The sequence below is a fragment of the Suricata suricatta genome, chromosome 10, assembly GCF_006229205.1.
Source record: "Suricata suricatta isolate VVHF042 chromosome 10, meerkat_22Aug2017_6uvM2_HiC, whole genome shotgun sequence".
NCBI lineage: Eukaryota > Metazoa > Chordata > Mammalia > Carnivora > Herpestidae > Suricata > Suricata suricatta.
In genome coordinates this window covers 24,735,348-24,755,798 of record NC_043709.1, presented here as the reverse complement: position 1 = coordinate 24,755,798, position 20,451 = coordinate 24,735,348, and the positions used below count along the sequence as shown (strand labels likewise).

The following is a 20,451-nucleotide window of genomic DNA, read 5'->3' as shown; positions in this document are numbered from 1 at the left end:
GGGGGGCACTTGTGGGGAGAAGCACTGGGTGTTATATGGAAACCAATTTGGCAATAAACTATTAAAAATGAAAATAAATAAAATTAAAGACTGTATGAAGTTATTTCTATTTCAGACTCTAGTGAGCACACAGTGAGTTCTCTAACTCAAAAGTAAGAGATGGCTCTTCTGCCCACTCTGTCTGCAAAGGGCCACGCCGGGGAGGGGATGTGCTGCTGCCCCAGCGGAGCGCATGGTTAAGTGACGTGCTGTCCTTCTGAAATCTCGAATTCACTCATGCACCCGCTCACTCTTTCCTAACCGCCTTTGAGCCACTGTTCTCAGTGGTAATTTTCTGGGTTTACCATTCATTTCTCACTTGCCGAGCGAGTGGCTCGAATGAGATTGATTTGTAAGCTTTAATGTTTGGCTTTCTATTAATTCCACTTTGACTTTGAAAACATAAGAGTCAGCTGGCAAACGCTAAATGGCCCTCCTATAACAAGAGAGTCAAACTGTTTGGAGCACTTACTATGTGCAAGACACCATAGTAACTGCTTTCCACACAGTATGTCACTTAATCCGTGAAGCAGCTTTGTGAGGTAGAGGTTACTATGCCCATTTGGCAGGTGTAGAAGCTGTCAATACATGCCAGGTAGGGTCTTTTTTTTTTTTTTCTGTTACAGATTTATTGAGATACAGTTCACATACCATATGGATCACCCTTTAAAATTAACATTTGAGGGGCACCTTGGTGGCTCAATAGGTTGAGCATCTGAGTTTGGCTGAGGTCATTACCTTGTGGTTCATGACTTCAAGCCCTGCATGGGGCTCTCTGCTGTCAGCGTGGAGCCTCCTTTAGATTCTCTCCTCCTCTCCCCTGCTCATGCTTGCATGCACGCTTGCTTACGCTCATGCTCTCTCTCTCTCTCAAAAATAAATAAGCGTTAAAATGTTTTTTAATTAGCATTCAAGGGGTGCCTGGGTGGCTCAGTCTATTAAGCGTCAGACTTTAGATTTTGGCACAGGTCATAATCTCATGGTTTGTGAGATCAAGCCCTGAATTGGGGCTCTAGGCTGACAGTGTGGAGTCTGCTTCTCTCTCTCTCTCCCTCCCTCTGTCCCTCCCAAATAAATACTTTTAGAAATTAAATTAACATTCGGTGGTTTTAATATATTCAGAGCAGTGCAAGCAGCACCACATTCACCTTTAGAACGTTTCCATCACCCCGGAAGGAAACCCCATGCCATTCCCCATTCCGCACCCTCCCAGCCCCTGACCACCACTCATCTATGCTATGTCTCTATACAGTCACTGATTCAGTATATTTCCTATAAGTGACATCCCACCTATGTGGTCTTTCCAAGCAGAGTTCTGACCCCGAATGTTCTGGACTGCAGTACCACACACCGCCCTGCCTCAGAGCTAGGTGTTTGGAGGACAAAAATAAAGTAGGAAACTAATCCCTGCCCATGAGGGTGATAGAAGACCACACACGAGGCACATTCAGGTTCAGGAAGAGGAGACAGAGTGTGAAGACCGCTCGGCATGACTCCCCCGTTCTGCTTGGGGTCACCTGCTCACCTGTGCTGCCGCAGGTGACAGAAGCCCACATGGAGGCTGTGTGTTCCCAGCAGCCAGCCACCCCCTCACTCTTGCACCCTCTGTAGCTCACCAGGCAGCTCTAAAACACAGGAGAGAGGAAAAGCAGGTGACTTTCTGCACCCTCCCTGACCAGAGAGAGGGCAGGCTGTGGTCTTGTTTCTGCCCCAAGTCTGGGGCTGACGGCCCGCTCCTCAATCATGGACAAGCCACAGCTGGGGCCTCTCCCTCCTGTAGCCCTGCTGGAAGTTTCGGTCTTTCTTTCAAGTCAAACTGCTGCAGATTCTCTCACTAGCTTGCCCTGGGAGGTGGAAAGACACGGGGTTCAGGGGACACTCCCCATGTGTCCTAAACTGTCCTCTGCCCTCCTCTCCCGGCTCTGGGCCCTGGGAAGGTCCGTCTCTACGGCTGTGTCACCCAGGCCCCCTTGCCCGCAGTGTGACCCTGGGGGCTGCCTGCAAAAGGGAGGGCAAAAGGAGAGAGGCTGGCCCATCGCTGGCCCCTCTCTCCCCCTTTGGGGTGGGGCTGAGAGCAGCTTCCTTCTGCTACTAGCTCTGGAGGTCTCCTCATCCCTTTATGGTTCCCTCTACAGCTCCCTTAATCTTTCTCAGACCTTTGGAAATAATCTCTCCATCAACTTCTATTTCGGTCAAGTTCTTCTTGAGAGTGCCATCTGTTTACGCCAGGCCCCTGACAGCCGCAGTAGCCTTCAAAGATTGATGCCAAAAGGGGAGAGACAGAGCTTGCTAATCTGCCTACCCCACTATCGACTTTCCTTCAGCCTTCATAAAGTAACGCTTCATTTCTAGCTGAGCAGGTGGCTACCCTTAATAAAGATCTCTTTTCCCAGCCTCCTTTGCACCTAGCTGTGGCCATGTGGCTTAGTTCTGGTAAGATGTAAGCAGAAATCAAATGTAGCAGCCTCTGGGAGACCTTAAAAGATAGCTAGATCGTGGTATCTTTTTTTCTGTGCTCCTCCTTCTACCCTACAGCTTGGAACAGGATTATGATGGATGGAGCTCCAGCAGCGGTCTTACACCATAGAATGAAGTTGCGCCTTAGGGATGATGGGATGGAAAGCCTGAAGGAACTTGGGCCCTGCCTCTATAGAGTCTCCATTCCAGCCTGGATTGCCTGCCTCTGATCCTCTTTTACAAGCCACTCTGGCTTAAACTACTATTGCTTTTGACTGCCTGTACTATGCCGCTGAATTCAATTCTAGAACAGGTGAATTAAATTCGAAGAAAAATGTGGGTTAGCAGAAAGAACCCTAGACCTCAGATGTAGGTTCAAGCTGTGGCCCTTCCCCTGAGAACTGTGGAACTTTGGCCTGCCCGAGACTCACTTCTACTATGCTGGAAAAATAGTAATGTGCCTCCCCTACTCATTGAGAAGATGAAATACAATAACATTCATTTCAGTGTCCAGCACATAGCAAGCATGTGGTTTTAAGTGCATGGCTCAGGAGTTAGAATGGGAACTGAAGTCCTGCTGCCACCACTTACTAGCTGTGTGCCTTTCAGAAAGTCACTTGACCTCTCTGAGCCTTAGCTCTCTCATCTTTTAAAGTGCATGATAATAATACCTGCTTCATAGGACTCTGAAGATAAAATTAGAGAACACATGTGATGTTATTACCTAGCACCCATTTAGCATTCATTAAATAATTACTCTGTTGTGGTCATTACCATTATTTTCTAATCATGATTATTCTCTAATGACATGGTTGTTATCATTTTAAGTCTTGAGATCTCATATTCCCACAACAAGAGAAATGGTTAGATACCATGGTAGCCTTCAGAGTGCCTAGCTCGGTGCCAGGTGCAGGAGCACCCAATCAAACAGAAGATGAATCACCTTGGATGATTCAGCTGAAGAAGTCCAGTTCTAGAGTGGGGTTGAGATTCCTGTTCTTAAATTTCTTTAAAGTAGGCGTCATGCCCAATATGGGACCTGAATTCATGATCCTGAGATTAAAAGTGGTATGCTCTACTGACTGAGCCAGCCAGGCATCCAGGAGACAAAGGGTATGAAGGGTATAGGGTGGGTTGGGAGAAGAGGTTGAGAAGCTGGTGAAAGTTCAGAATTAGTAAGACATTATACAAGTTAAAGTTCTTGGTTGTAGGCAACAGAATTCATTCTGGCCGGCTTAAGCAGGAATAAATGTGTGAAAGGAATGAGAAAGCTCACAGAATCTGCATAGTGAGAAAAAATGCCCAACTTCAACATGGAACTGTTTTAACACATGCCCCGGAAGAACCAAGTGCCTCTACTGCAGAGCGTAGTAGCAGGGAATCTGCTCTCTTCCTCTCTGGGCTCAGCCACCATCTTGCATCTAAGCTTTGCAGGTTGGCAGAAACTATGTCTCAGACTGCAATCTAAATGGAGGGGAATCTAAGAATGTAGTTTTTAGTTTTCCTGACAGAGAGGGGTTAGAATATGTGTTGAGCGAGCCAACTTAAAGGATCTGCCACAGGAATTTTAGCGTTTCTATTTGCCTATGGCTTTATTCATATGACTTGCATCAGGAAGACCATGAGGTGTAGTGAAAAGATTATAGGGGCGCCTGGGTGGCTCAGTGGGTTAAGCCTCCGACTTCAGCTCAGGTCAGTCTCATGTTCGTGGGTTCGAGCCCCGCGTCAGGCTCTGTGCTGACAGCTAGCTCAGAGCCTGGAGCCTGCTTCTGGTTCTGTGTCTCCTTCTCTCTCTGCGCCTCCCCCTCTCATGCTCTGTCTCCCTCTGTATCAAAACTAAATAAAACATTAAAAAAAATTAAAAGAAAAGATTATAGGCCATGGGGCCAGATAAAGGTAGGTTCTTTCTTTCCTTTGGACACACCAGCTCTCTTCCTACCCTAGGGTCATTACGTTTGTTCTCTGTTAACTGAACACCCTCTGCCCCTTATGATTTATCCCTTCTGATCATTCAAATTCCAGCATAAATCTAACCTCCTCAAAAAAGCTTCTCTGACCATTCTACTTACAGTGTCCCATCTGACCCAGACTCTCATTATATCACCCTTTTAATTTTCTTTTTAGCATTTATCTCCTATTTTTTGATTGTTATTGTTGTCATTGTTTGTGATGTGTCCTCCCCTCACCTCAAAACAGAGTGGAAATTTCCTTAGAGCAGGGACTTGGTCTATCTTATTCACAGCTATATCTCTATAGTCCAGAAGAGTGGCTGATATATGATGATAATATATTTATTATATAATTACCGTGGCCATATATTGTTTGATCCTCATGAAGAAATTACTATTATTATTGCCCTTTCACAGATAAAGAAATAGAAGCCTGGAGAGGGTAATGTCTTGCCCAAGGTCATACAGCAAGTAAATTATGGGACTGTGGTTCAAACCTGGGCAGTCTGGCTCCGGAGCCTGATGTCTTCATTGCTAAAACATGCTGAGCATAGTAGCTGCTCAGTGAATATTTTATAGATAAATGAATGAATGGACATCTGCTGGTCATCTCATTGACACGTGTTCTATTTGACATTGCTAACTATCTCTTTTTCTCTTTCTGGGCTTTTCCTCCTCAAAGCCTTCTTCTCCTTTCCTTTAAATGTGGGTATTCATCAGGCTTCCATCCTGTGTCAACTACTTTTCCTAATACATGTTCTCCTTATGTTCTGTTATTCACAATCATGATTGAATGACCATATTATATGATGACAAGTCCCAGATCTACCATAAATCTCTAGTGCTGACTCTCCCAGAGGGACAGAATTAAATGTTCATGGCTTCCTGACATTACTGTGTGAGCATCCTTTAAGCATCCTAAACTCAACAAGCACAAAGTTGACTTAACTTGCTATTTGTACAGTCAGGTTAATCCCCTCCAGGCTGTGAAAAATGTGCTATTTCACCTTCTCCCCAAACAAAATCGGCTTCTTTTCCCATGTCCTCTATCTCAGTCCACATCACTACCATTTTCCCCATAAGGCCAACAATCTGGCAGACTTAGAATTTCCTCCTCACAGCCAATTTATGACCAAGTCCTATGGAGTCTACCTCTTCAACATTTTCCAATCCATCCCTTCCTCTCTGTTCCTGCTCCCAGCAGGACTTCTAAGTCTCCTTCCAAGACTACCCATGTCTGGTCACTCCCTCAAATCCATTCTCTGAATACCACCAGCATGAATTAGAATTTTGTTTGTTCTCTCTACACCCTTCAGTGGCTCTGCCACTCATTGCCTTTAACATAAAGTTCCAGCTTGATAAAAATCATCCTTGATCTGGCCTTCTCCCACATCCCCCACATCTACATCGGCCTCTCCTCCACTCCCCACCTTCACCTTCACCTTATGCTTCAGAAGTGGCCAGTTCACTGCATGTCCCCCCACAAAGCTCACATAGAGCCCTATTTGTCTCCATGTGGAGTAGAAATCAGGGAAAGCCAGTCAACTCAAGAGGAGAGAAAACATAACTTGTCAGTCCCCTAAATTTTATTCTTGAGGCCCAGCTGCAGTCCTGCCGTTTCATTTCACCAGACACTCTGAGTGCTTTATAATTCAGTCCTCTTCACTTCTGCTGGCTCCAGTCTTTGTCTGCTATTTGAAATCAAAAGAGTTACAACAAACGCACTGATGAACTGAAAGAAAAGGCATCTATTTACATGAAATGATTTGCATGAGAGGAAGAAAAGAGTCCTTTCACAGGAAGAGGGAGAGGACTGGGGAGGACCCCTGGCCAACCCGGAGGGTTCAGAGGGTTCGTGTCTGAGCAGTGTGGTAAGCCTCTATGTTACAAAGTCTCCCTCCTGAAAGAGGCACAGCTTTTGTGCCTAAGTGACAAAGTACCATGTGGGGCAGGGCCTTCTCCCTCTTCTGGGAGGGGTGCACCCCAGCTTCAACACATTTAAGGTTCATATTTAGGGTTCAGCACATTTGAGAAACATGGGACCCCGTTGACATTGCAAGGACTGTCTGTCTGGAGTCACTGAATGTTGGCATTCTTGGCACAATCTTCTGTGCTGTCCCCATGGACACCAGTCTCACGGTGGTGGAAACATACTGTCCTCAAATGGCTCAGTGGGCAACAGATATCAATGGGAATGGTGGTCAGGGCGTGGGAAGAAGACGTCACAGATGCCCATGGTAACTGTAGCAGACAAACATGTTTGTAGTACGCCTCCCCCCAGGGACCCTCAAAAATAACTGAGTTAGACCTGAATTGGGGGGTGGGGCATGGGGATGAGGCTTTGAAACCTAGAGATATAAGACAAAGTCAGCAAAATGTGGGTTATTTATCACCATTTATGTGACACCATTTCAACCCGCAGCCCAGGAAAATCTGAGAAAACTCAGGTTCATAGCATTACATTTACTTTAAAAAGTTAAAAAGTGAAGGAATAAAATCACCTAGAAAACTAAAATGGATTTTCCCTATGAGACTTTCCTTCAAAGCTTTCTCTACAACAAGATATTTATGACACGTCATCTACTAAAAGAAATAGCTTATAATTTAGCAAGCTGAGATTTTTCTATTAACTCAACAACAGAAAGCTTCCAGGGTTATAGGTCTGAAAGTCACCTTTATAAAATCAGTGGCTTTGGGTAGATAGGCACAGAAATCTTGCCAGTTTTGCTTGAGCTCACTTGAAAAAGAGGAGGACCAGCATTTTCAAAAGCTTACTTTTAGCTCTGCATTTCCCACGGAGCACTTGACCCAATTGTGAAATGACACATTTTCCACAGCCTGGTTGGGATGAACACAACTGGATACACAGCAAATCAATTCATCCATGGAATGGACATCAACCTAGCTGAGATCTTGTCCATTCTTATCCATAATGAGATACTGAGTTTAGAATGGAAGCTGATTAGTCATTTTTAAAAAATTAAAACATCTTAACTATGTTTACAGATATTCTTATGACACCCAGGAGACACGCATGACATGCAGGATCATTTGTTCACTGGAAGATGATGACTTGGGGAAGTAAATGTTTTTCAAACATAAACTTTCAAATAAACTAAATCCAGTAATCAAACTTCCTCTGATAGGAATTGTCCAAAGCAATGACCAAAACCTTTTGAGACAGACACTGTTGTGATCCCTGTTTCATAGATGAAGAAACGGGAGCTTGGCACGCTGGAGTAACTTGCCTACGATCCCACAGCTCATAAGTGGTGGGCCAGGGATTTAATGCAACCTGACTAGAGAATCCACACGGGAAACCAGGGTAACTAGAGAGCTTCCTCGTTTCTATTACCTCTTTTCTTTAACTAGAGTGTATAGGACTGTCCTGATGCCACCTCTGATCCCATCTATATCTGTTCTTCCCTTTCAAGTACCTACTTCCTTCTCAAGAAAGCAAGCCTAACTGGCTTAGCTTGGATCAGTGTCCACATTTCAGTGGTGGGGGTGGGGGCCAGAAAGCCCCCCAGAGGTACCCACTACATCCTAATGAGTTATTTCCAGTCAGGATGTGAATAACAACTGTAAACAATACTTTTAGGGAAAGGACAAGTCGGGAGGAGTACCAGCATTGATAAGCTATTATGTTGCCAAGCACTCTAAGTGTTTTAAATACAGTACCTCATTCATTTTTATAACACAAGGAATAAATGAGATTGAAGATTATCAAAGAGTCAGTCAACACAATTGCCAGTATGGGCGCACTTGGCTGGCTCAGTGGGTAAAGTGAGTTTCACTCTTGGGCTTGTAAACTCAAGCCCCATGTTGGGTGCAGAGATTACTTACAAATAAAATCTTAAAAAAAAAAAAAAAAAGACAATTGCCTGCGTTAAAGGACAAGGACAATGCAGGACAGCAGAATCTGTCAATGGCCTAAAGGGAGTGAGGAAAAGAAAGAGGATCCAAAGGAGTACTGAAAAGTAGATTTACATTTTTCTTAATTGTATTTTGAATAGGTAATGGACACAATGGTACAACTTTCAAAAGGTACCACAGAGGGCATTTTCTGTATGTTGATCTGTTTTATACAGACGAAATTGTTTATTCATTGGGACCATAAACTTTTTTCATAAGAATTTTGTAGTAGACATTTGTCGTTGGTGTGTACCCCAGATCTTTTCTTTGTAGTTCTTCTATATTATGTTCTCTTTTCCATAGATGGAAACAAACAAGAACAAGCCATTTCTCAACATCCTTTGCTGTCAGGATACTGACATTTAACTATCTTCTAGCAACCCCCCAAACTAAGCATGACTTGGGATTATGGGCAAAAGGTTGCAAACACATTATTTTTCCAATAAGTATGGACATAGGGGCATGCAATTTTCTGCAGGGACTCTAAGGGGAATGGGGGTCCTGGTCAGTTGGGCTTTATAAATGTGGAGCATCACCCAGCAAGCGTGGCAGGATTCCTGCGAGAGCACCCTTACAATGTGTTTGCACATCTGTGGTGCAGTTGGACATTCTTCCTGGCTGCTTTGCTTCTGACTGTGTGCCATCCAGGCTTTGTTTCTTGGCTTTCCCAGAAATTCTAATTAATACCATGCAATAAGTCTCTACTGAAATTAGCTAGAGTGGATTCTTTCTCTAAAGAGACCCCACAGTACTGGGAATCTGGGACTGAATAAGTGACCTGGTTGGATTTGAAAGCAGTACGGATGAGAAACAGGTAAGACTCTGGTACCAATGGCAAAAAAGTCACTAAAACTGTTGATATCGAAGGCAGGATGATACTACCCCTGTTTCACTTTAGACAGATGCATCAACAGCTATCTTGGGATGCCAAAATTAGAGTGAAACCAAGCCCCTGCTCTCCAGTCTCCTCTCTCCTCCCCAGAATTTATAATGGGAATGAGGGGAAACCTGTTCCACATCTCCCAGAGCTCCGAGTGAAATTCAAGAACATAAAAGGGGGTCAAAGAGAGTATTTGGAGAAGACAGTTGAGATTTTTTTTTTTACAGAGGCTTTTGCTCTGCTTTAACCCCTCTCCCCTTTGAACCTCAGCCAAGAAAGGCTACGCACATACAGCTGGATACCCAGCGGCCGAGCAGAGTTGAAAGAGACCGTCCAGAATAGAGAGCCATCCACCTGAATCAAGGGAACTGCAGGAGAAGGGCCTGCAGGGGACCTCCAAAATTCCTATGCAAGAGCCCTGAGACAAAGACTCAGCTTGAGCCATCCTAAAGGCTCTGAGGAGTCACCAGCTTTAATGATTTCCAAGGCCCAGAGAACATGAAGCCACCAGATCAAGCAATAACTCACTTGCCCTTCTCTCCCTCTCATCTCTACCCTACCTTCAGCCTTGGAGGAGAAAGAACATGACAGCCAGCAGGTGGAGGTGAAGGGAAGTGGGGGAAAGAAAAAGAAGCCATAGTGGCTGTCAGAAGTTTCATCCTGGCGGAGAGGAGGATCTTCTACTCCAGCTTCTGAAGGAAGTTTAAAGAATTAGTGGAAGGTTCATATAAAATTGTGTTTTTTAAACGTAACCTCTACACCCAATGTGGGGTTCGAAATCACAACCCCAAGATCAAGAGTTTCATATTCTACTGACTATGCTAGCCAAGTGCCCCAACATAAAATTGCCTTTTGATTATATCACGAGTTGTGCTCATAGGAGTCCGTGGCACCTAGTGGTGGAACAGCAGAAATATCCGTATAGTCACACAGACTGAAGAGCTTGGGAAAAGCAAGGCTCTGGTGGGCGGCGGAGGGAGGAAGATAAACGCTATGAGGTGAGTAGTTTCACCCAACTGCATGATAACATGTAAAGAAAAAAGAAATCACAGGCTTGGGATTTAAATTATCGCTTCAAAGCATGATCAGTGAATGAGGAAACTTCTTTGACTACCCTAAAATACTTTTATGTCACTCAGGCAGAGGGCTAATAAAGCCAAAAATCAGAGGAGATAGATCCTGAAGACTGATGAATTACAAAACAGATTGGATTCACAGTCTAAACAGGCCTTGCACGGTATTTATTTGGAAAAGGTGATTCTTCCCCTGAGTACTGGGATGGAGATATTTTGTAGTGTCAGATAATCCTGAAACTCACAGAGCCTCCTGGGCTGACAAAAGCAGTCTTTCCTCCCATTGTGATGAGGCTGGCCCTGCCTTGTGCAAAAACACTGTAAGTGCATTGCACGGTCGCCTAGCAAGGGGAGGTCCTCGTGGCACACCCGACCTCTGCTCACTGACTCCACACAACCAGAGTCGGATTCCAGCATGCCCTGAAATCTAAACCAGACCCAGGGAAAAGTGGCTTATCTACCCAAAGCATTGTGAGGTGATGGGCAATAAGAATTCCGAGAGTGCTGGCAAGAGAAGAAAATGATTTTAGATTGGATTAAATTTATCTTCTAGGTGCTCTCACCAAAACTTCTGGATTCAACTTGCTAGATGAAACAACTAGGACAGGATTAAATCTCTTGCTTGATTGTCAGAGACTGAGTATCTGTGGTGGCCTCTGCACGTGAAGTTCAGATGCTATACATGCCTTCATGAGAAGGGAATCCAAAGACGTAAGGAGAAAGGAGTATTAGAGTGGATTTATAACCCTGATCGACTCACCCAGCTTCTGAAAGAGCGGGGTAAAAAATCAACACGGCCCACATAATGGTGAGAAGAGTATTAATGTTCTGGAGAAAGACTGGCCCTCTGCAGGCCGAGGATGATTGTGGGAGATGCTTCTTTCTATGGAAGAGGGTTTCCTGAAGGGGTACTTGTGAGCCTTAACCTTCAGAGGAAGCCAGGTCCTGATTCCTGAAACAAACAGGCAGAAGGCTTAGATGTGTTTGAGGGTACCTAATGAATCCTAGGAACCTAGGGCTAAAATACATGGGCACTAAAATGTTTGCAATTTTTTTGCATTAATTTGCATAACAACAACGTCTAACTCTAGGGAACAGAGGACTGAATTGAGTCATGATGATGAAGAGTCATAGTCTTCACCCAATTCCCAGACCTAAGTCACCTTCCAGACTCAGAGCCCCTTGAATAAACAGAAGACCAGATGCTCTTGAGGACATCCCCTCAATGGCACCTCAAGTGTAGACCAACGACATCCTCCTCTCCTTTAATAAATGCACTTGGAACCATTTACCAGGGCAACTGAGCCCTGAGAAAAGGACTTAAATAAGACTTACAGGGTCTTTATTGTTGTCTAGCTAATGCTAGTCCCCAGAGACTCCAAATGCCACCTTTGTTTCTCTGGTAAGTGTAAGCAAATTTATGGAAAACAGGTGATAACAGGGCTTACTCACAGTAGGACCATTCATGGTTGTCCTAGTGGATCCTCAAACATATTTTATAGTTATTTTCTCGGTTCTTGAGTACTTGTACCTGAAGTCCTAGCAGAATGGTCACACTGGTTCCCTAATCTGTGATGTGAATCTTACGATGGTAGGATGGGTTAAATGGAAGGCTCTGGAATGATCCCTCTGTACTGAAATAATAAAGATGTAAGGGGCACCTGGGTGGCTCAGTCAGTTAAGTGTCCGACTCTTGATTTTGGCTCAGGTCACAATCTCACAGTTTGTAAGATGGAGCCCCACACTGGACTCTATGCTGATAGCACAGAGCCTGCCTGGGATTCTCTCTCCCCTCCCCCCCAGCCCCCCACACATTCTCTCCCTCTCTCTCTCAAAATTAATAAACATTTAAAAATAATAAAGATGCTTTGTATATGTCAAGTCATGTGACCTTCACAATAATCCTATGATATAGGATCTGTTATCATCTCCTTTGGCCGATGAGGAAACTGAGGCACAGACAAGCTAAGCAATTTGCCCGAGTCGACATAGCTAGTAAGACTGGACTCAAACCCAGGCAGACCCTCCAGTGAGCAAAGATCCCTAGTCAGCTGAGATGCTTGCTGCAGAGAAAAGGAACAGGAAGCAGGTGGTGGAGAAAGATGTCAACACTGAGGGTGCCTTTTTTGAGTAGCATCGATGCAAGGGTAGGTGCCTGTTCACAGTGAGAGGAATATGGAGAAGTGGTTAAGTGCACTGAACTTGAAGTCAGACTGCATGGGTTCAGATCTCAGATTTACCGCCGAAGACTCTGGTTAAGTTTCTTCTCTCTGGCTCAGTTTCTCCCATTTGTAAAATGATAGTCCCTACTTAGAGTTGTTATGCAGAGTAAATGAGCTAACAGATGAAGTACCTGGAGAGTAGTGTTTGCTATCACCCTCCTTGCTCTATCATGTATATTTTCATGCAATTGATTTTATATTTTATATCCTTTCATTCTTCTCTTACTATTTATGTAGGTTGTATTAAGGATGGTTAACCTTAAAATTTAGTCTATTGATTGTAAAAATAACAAAATGGGCTTGTTACTCACCTTGAGAAAGAATGCCCAGTAGTCAGAAATCCTGAACTTAGAGCCAGAATCAGACTTGGCTCTGACTTTAGTTCCCTCCCCCTGAAGAGAAGGTGAGTATGTTCTCATTTTTACAAGGAATAGCAGCATTATCTCAGGCTATGGGAAACTGCATGGCTTAACAGTTGGTTTTCTATGGATGCTTTGCTGTAAAAAGCAATTATGATTATGGCGAGTGTTCAATGATATGAATCTATAGTATCCAACTCATTATGATACTGGATTAAAGTGCAGACTTTATATGGTAATAATTGGTTTAATACCATTCTGATGTGTTTTTTCCAACACCATCAACCAATCCTCCAATTCTCAGCAGACGCTGACTGGATGTTCTGTAAATTTAACTCAATTCTGACACTATCTACCTGCAGGCAGCGTTCATCCCACAGGTTGAGGGTTCAGTTCCACAAGACTGCCCCCACTACAGACGCCTGTTGAAAGTCTAGGCTTTTTTCCAGGCTTCTGACCAACTAGCTATAAATTAGAGGTGCCCACAGCTCATTCCTCAAGTCTAATTTGCCAGAGCAGCTCATGGTACTCGAAGAAACATTTGCTTACATTTCCCAGCTTATTATAAAGGAGAGGAATGAACAGCTAGAGGAAGAGGTACATAGGGCAAGATCTGGAAGGGTCCTGAGCTCAGGAGCTTCTTTCCTCATGGAACTGGGGTGCGCCACACCCCCAGGATGTAAATATGTCCACCAATCATGAAATCTTGTTGCATAGCAGTTTTCATAGAGCTTAATCTGCAATAAGCCCTCCTCTCCTTCCCAGAGGTTGATGGGTAGAGCTAATGGTTCCAAACTTTTGATCACTTGGTCTTTCTGGTGGCCATCCCCATCCTGACACAATTTAGGGGTGGCACCCTAACTCACCTCATTGACATAAACTCAAGTGTACTTAAAAGGGGCCCCTTATGAATAATAAGACACTCCTGTCACTCAGAAAATTCTAAGTGGTTTAGGAGTTCCATGCTAGGAACCAGAGACGAAGACCAAATATATATTTCTTGGTATAAATCACAATACCACAGTCATCCATTTCATCAGATTGTAAGTTCCCTGAAGACCCATTTTTTTCTCTTGTTCACTGAGGTATCTCCAGAGTGAGTGCAGGCTTCTGCACATGTCATTAACTCAATAAACATTGGCATTAATGACCCACTGGTTTGAATATAATAATACTATCTGTTGCTAGATAACAGATTACTACAAATTTAGCAGCTTAGGACAACATATATTCATTACCTCACGGTTTCTGTGGGTCAGGGGTCCAGGCATAGATTCATTGAGTTCTCTGTGCCAGGGTCTCACCTGAAAGCTACAATCATGATGTCAGCAAGGGCTGCAGTGTTGTTTCAAGATGGGGAACAATCCTCATGATTTCTGGCAGAGGCAGCTCCCTGTGTCTTGCTGAGCTGAGGGCCCCAGTTTCTTGCTGGCTGTCGGTTGAAGATGACCCTCAATTCCTGCTATGTGGCTCTCTCTATGGGGCAGCTCACAGTGCAGCAACTTGCTTCATCCAAGCCAGCAAGGACGAGGGGCTATCAATAAGATGGACATTGCAATCCTGTGTAACATACCAATGTACATGGGCTCACATACACTCTATTACCTGTTGGTTAGATGCAAGTCACGGGCCCCACCCACACTCACGGGCAGAGAATTATACAAGAGCATGGACTCTAGGAGGCAGGGATCATTGAGTATCATCTTAGAGCCTGTCTGCTTCAATAACTCACCAATAAACACTCTCATCACATGAGCTAAGCTGTAGCCAATCATTCTCTAAAGAAGGGACGATAGTTAATACTGTGAAATGCCAGAGGGTCCTCATTAGCTCAGCCTTCACTATGTAGCTTTCACAACGAGCCTGCTGCTGTCAGGTTGCATTGGGAAGCAAAGGCCATCTGAAGCTGAAAGTATTCACTGATATCGAATTGGTCCCCACTCAGACAAACATTTCTCCTCGTAAAGCTAGTATACATCCTCACACATCTCATTTTGCCAGAGCTGCCTCTTGCTAGTTGTGTGAGACTGCAATGCAAATGCAATCGAGCCATTGGCACAGGGGCTACAAAAGAAAATTATTTTAGTACCAGAGGCTTAGGAGAGCTCTTGGGAAAACTGGTGAAGCCCTCAAATAATTTTCCCAAACAGATTCTTGTTTTGATCATCTAGAGCAATTTGAGTATAAAAGATTATGTATCTGGGGCACCTGGGTGGCTCAGTCAATTGAGTGTTCGACTTGTTTCCGGTTTAGGTCATGATCTCATGGTTCGTGGATTTGGGCCCCACATCAGCACAGAACCTGCTTCAGATCCCTTTTCTCCCTCTCTCTCTGTCCCCCTCACCTCCCTTAAAAATAAACAAACATTTTTTTAAAGACTATATATCCTACTATCATACCATTTTTGGATAATGAAAAAACATCAGCAAAATATATCTTTTTTTCATTCTGGGAAAATTGCCTGGATGCAAAATAACCTAACCTTAAATATGAGAGAACATAACACTGTCCTATAATTTTATGTTATTTTTACTATTTATTATAAATTTGGGTCTGACGTGAGCTGTGCCTGGATTCACATCTTGATTTTAGACAAGTTATTTAAGTTTTCTGTATTTGTTTACACAAATATAACATGGAGAGGCTGATAATAAAGTACCCATGTCACCTGTTATGCCATTTGATCCTACTGACTATCCTGTGAGGCCAGTGTTGATGCAGGTGCCTTTGACACAGTGGGTGACTTGCAGTTGGGGTAAGATGTCCAGATGTCGGTTTTTGCCTCCAAAAGGCTGGGCCTCGGCAGCATAAACCAGAGTGGCCAAGTAATTAAGGTCAGGGGTATCTGCAAGTTTAGGATAACTTCCTTTCTAGCTGGTTTTGGAAAAAGTCCATCTAACATGAATAATCCAACTATAGCAAAGACCAAATAATACGCTGCCCCTCACAAGATACAAGAGCATATAAATAACTTTCCAAAGGACAATAGATAGGAAGTGGTGGATTCAAAGCCAGCTTTAAGTAGCTCCAAAGCCCAATCTGATGCTTTTTTTCATACACTTCTCTTCGCACAGCCCTATGGATTGGTGGAAGGGCAGGGAGGACAGGCCTGACTTGGGGAAATGCAACAGCACTCAGAAAATAAGGGGTCAGATCAATAGCTAACCCAAGAAAATCACTAGCCTTGCCTCCCCCTGCCCTCCTCAACTGTCCCTTTCATCTCTAGCTCTCCTCTGTCTCCACCCCTACCTCTCATGTTCCTCCAGGGTGCTGCTTGGGAAGGATTTTGAACAGACCTTTGAGATCTCAGGAAAAGAGAAACAATCTTAATCAAATAGCAAATAAATCAATATTGAACACTCTTCCAGCCGTTCTGTTTGAATAGAGAGAGAAGCCCAACACGAGGCCCAGGAGTGTTGAGTTCATTTTCAAAACACCACGCATGAGTGTTCATTCTTAATAAACCAATGGAGTGAGACAGAATCTAAAGGACCTGAGGGGAGGGTCACCGCCTGACGGATCAATGACACAAACATCAGCGGCCGAGTCCACACACAAGCAACACAGGAGACTGAGGTGCTGTTTGGGGCTCTGAAGGACCCACAGCACCTTTGGAACTTGGGATTCTGAGCATGAAGAGGGGCCTTCCGTTTGTACGTTACTGCATCTCTGCTTCTTCAGACGTGAAGTAGAGAGTAAACAAAATCCTTGGAGGTCAAGCTTGGGACAGAAAAGAAAATGCAATGCTGGTATCCAAGTGGTATTGCCTTGGAACAGTCATTCCATGGCTGGTGCAGGATACAATCTGAAGACTAAAATCAACTCCTGCCACCGTGGGGATAATTTGATTCAGCTTTGGCTGAAACTAAGCAACTGTAGGTAACATACTACATGGTATTTACTTTTGTCTCATTGATAAAAGCGCCTGGAGAATTCAAAATCCTGGGCTTATACTACTGTTCTCAATAAAATGATGAAAGGGAATTAGAGAATATTTACACCCCAGAAACCTCAGAAAACAAGGAGCGATGAACATCATCCAGGTGGGGCAAACGTCTTAGCTTAAAAATTCTTAGGTTAAAAATATCTTAGGTTAAAAGAATTTTTAACCTCAGATCACCATAGTTTGAATATTTTGAATAACTTGATCACTACAGTTTGAATATTTAAGGTAAAAGAAGCCTCTCCAATATAGTTAACAATTAATTATACATGTGTTATTACTATAACCTCTAGGGGCTCAGTCAGTAGAACATGCAACTCTTAATCTTCGGGTTATGAGCGTGAGCCCCAATGTTGGAGGTAGAGACTACTTTAAAAATAAAAATCTTAAAAATAAATAAAATCTTTAAATACATATATAACCTTTAAATATATTATATATATTTATATATACATATAACCTTTAACCTTCAGTCTATAATATCTACAAAGTTTGTAAAGTATGTTTGTTATATGTATTAGATTATAAATTACATGTATTAGAATATTATAGGAAATTAGATTTTCTTACTGTCATATCCCTTAGAAGCAGATCTTGAGACAGGGATTAAGATGCACTCGGTTTCCTGAAGGAGCACACTCAGGGGAAGGGAAGTGAGGGAGCACAGCGCAGGAGGAGCTAGGCAAAGGCAGGGTCCTGGCTGGAGGTGAGCCTCAGAAGCATCCCACAGGGAGCCCGGCGGCGGCCTCAGCTGCAGCTCGGACTTGGTCCCATGTTGCAGGGAGGGAGCCAGTCTTCCGTACCTCTGTGTCAATCAGTCATTGGATGCCTGTTATCTGCAAGGGATGGGTGTAACTGTTGTGCCCAAGGCTGTAAAATCGCCCCAAATCACCCCAAAACAAAACACCAGAGACTGCTAGGGAGACCGAGTCACGCCTGCAAAAGCAAAGGGCCTTTATTACAAGCTTAAGCTGGGGCTCAGTCTCCATCCAACCCACTGGCCACGTGGAGAGAGCCCCGAACAAAGGCAGGGCAGGGCCCTTTATACCTTTGGGAGGGGGCCTCATAGGAAATGATGACAGGTGTACAGTGATCCAATCCCTGCCCCACCCAATCAACACTGGCAGTTGTGGGAGCCAGTCACACACCATCCGGAGCACTGACCAATCAGAGTGGGCCCAGGATGCCCCACGTGGGGCATGACTAGGCCCGCCTCTAGAAAGGTCAAAGGTAACGGCCAGCCTTTCCCAATTGGGCACCGCAGGAGTTGTCCCTCCTTAATGCGTGCCCTTTCAGGAGAAGCCGGCGCCTTCCCCTTTAAGTACAGGGGAAGGCTGGATCGGACCTGCGCCGGCGGGGGAACGCCCCCCCCACAGCCACCCTGCGCATCTCCACCGCGGAGGTGTACCCAGACCGGCTCCGGGAAGGTTGGGACGGCCTGGTGGTGAGGGCCGGATCGGACCTGCATCCTTCCATAACTTCCTGGGTGGGCTGGTTCCCTTTGGGCTGAGGGCAATTCTTTGGAGAAGGGGGCAGCTGTGAATGCTTAGCAGCTCAAACTCCCAGCACCTGGGGGCTAGGGGCGCGAGCCAGGAAAAAGCATGTGGCCAGCGCACCAGCAGCATTAGTCTACACTCACTATCGCTGCAAAATAAACTCACTTGCCTTGGGATATGTAACCCACTGTCTAGAACCTCACTAGCTTTGTGTTAAGGAGTCTTACCTCGCTGTCAGTATGGTATAGATTTCTTGGTGGTCAGTCACTGGTATTAGCTTCCTCCATTTAAGCCTTTTTGAAGGGCACGTGGGTGGCTCAGCCAGTTAAGTACCTGCCTCTTGATTTCAGCTCAGGTCATCATCTCACAGTTTGTGGGTTCCAATCCCCGTTGGGCTCTGTACTGACAGCGGGGAGCCTGCTTGGGATTTCTCTCTCCCTCCCTCCCTCCCTCTGGCCCTCCCCTGCTCACGTGCTCTCTCAAAATAAATAAATAAAATTAAATATTAAAAAAGCCTATTTGAAATAAATACTTTGGCAGATTCCAATACAAATACAAGAGGACACTTCATTTTTCCACAGATACCTACAAAAACAATTCAAAATGGGTAAGAGTAAATAATATTTAAAAACAATGAGTAAAAAAATGGATGAAAATAAAATTAAGTATTTGCTATCATTCTCAAGGGAGGGGGCGGGGTGATTTTTTTAAGCCTAGAAGTAAGGAGAAAAAAAATTCTAAAGGAAGATTCAATGGTTTTTCCTGTATAAAAACATAAAACTCCTATCCATCAGGGAAAGAGAAACCACTCTACATAAACAAAGTCAAATAGTAAACAATTAGGAAAGAATGTTTCTGGGAATTTGAAAAAAAGAAATCCGTGGCAAATAAAGATTACTAATTTGGCAAGGGGAGCATTGCACAACACGCTCCTTGCCAGATTCTGGAATAAAACCCTCACCCAGCAAAAGGGACTGAAAAGGGGTTAAAATATCCCTTTTCAAGTGCAACCTGGGACTAACCTCGCACAAGTGACTTCATTGTTCCGTATCTCAGTTTCCTTACCTGCAATATGGGGATAATAATAAAGTGGGGATAATAACAATACCTACCTCTTTTTTGTTATTATTCTTAGGGCTGCAAGAACAGGTGTTCTACTAAAAATCAATTGCCCACGCTTATAGAAAGAGGCAGTGGATCCTGCTAGGTTCCGTCAGGCCCTGGCATCAAGCTGTCCTTGGCAGACCTTAGGTCAGGGAGCTGTCACAGGGCTCTTGACACCCAGAGAGAATTCCTCCTTACCTACTATGATGCAGACAAAAGCTGATTCTTCTCAGGCTCTCTTCTTGTTAGATGTGATCATGAGACCAAATTCTACTCTACAGTGTATGACAGGAAGTGACGTGTACCATTTCTGGGCAAGCACATATCATGTCCTTTCACTTTCTGCTTTCCTTTTCAACAGCTGGAAACTGGAAGTTGGTGACTCGACCTGGACCTTGCAAACGAGAATAGGACCTACAATAGGGCAAAGCCACTAAGTGGAAAGAGCTTAAGTCCCAGATTACTCTGCAGAGCAGAGCCACCTACAAGCAAGAAACAAACTTCCAGATTCATGCCACTAAGTTATTGGGACTTGGGACTGGTTATAATTTGGTCTTCCTTAACACAGTAATGTTGAGCTAAACCTGTTCATAAATGACACTCACAGCCGTTGCTACAGAAACATCCTGAGCACTGCACACCAGGGACCTCCCAGCAAACAGTAGGCGATGACATATGCAAGTTGAAGTCCAAAGGCACAATTTGAAGGCTGTTGCCAAAAGGGTTTTGGCCCCGAATATTTCCTCTCTTGGCCTATGAAAATAACTGACAAACTTTTTCTGCAGAAGGACAGATAGAAGATATTGTAGATGGCTTTGTGGACTATACAGTCTCTGTTGAAACTATTCATCTCTGCCATTTTATAGCACAAAGACTGTCACAGGCAATGCCTGAAAAAATGGCCATGCCTGAGTTCCAGCCAGTCCTTATTTACAAGAGCAGGGTGCACAGTGTATTTGGCAGCAGGCCACAGCTTGCTGACCCCTGGCCTACAAGGATCCCTAGAATTCCCAC

At 44.2% G+C, this 20,451-nt stretch overlaps 1 long non-coding RNA gene across 5 annotated transcripts in view; it reads right to left on the bottom strand.

Annotated features, from left to right (window-relative positions):
- The window catches only part of LOC115304729, a 27,018-nt gene extending 7,204 nt beyond the window's left edge, over nucleotides 1-19,814 (bottom strand). Inside the window, exons 1-4 of one of the 5 annotated variants that reach the window (XR_003914585.1) lie at nucleotides 19,636-19,814; nucleotides 17,408-17,673; nucleotides 14,133-14,454; nucleotides 11,080-11,265 (exon numbers count right to left, since the gene is read on the bottom strand). This is a non-coding gene — a long non-coding RNA (uncharacterized LOC115304729). Of the gene's footprint in view, nucleotides 1-1,564; nucleotides 1,665-11,079; nucleotides 11,266-14,132; nucleotides 14,455-17,407; nucleotides 17,769-19,635 lie in introns of those variants that run through there. The other 4 variants (XR_003914584.1, XR_003914582.1, XR_003914583.1 and 1 more) reach the window with 4 other exon arrangements.
- Between the last annotated feature and the right edge of the window lie 637 nt (nucleotides 19,815-20,451).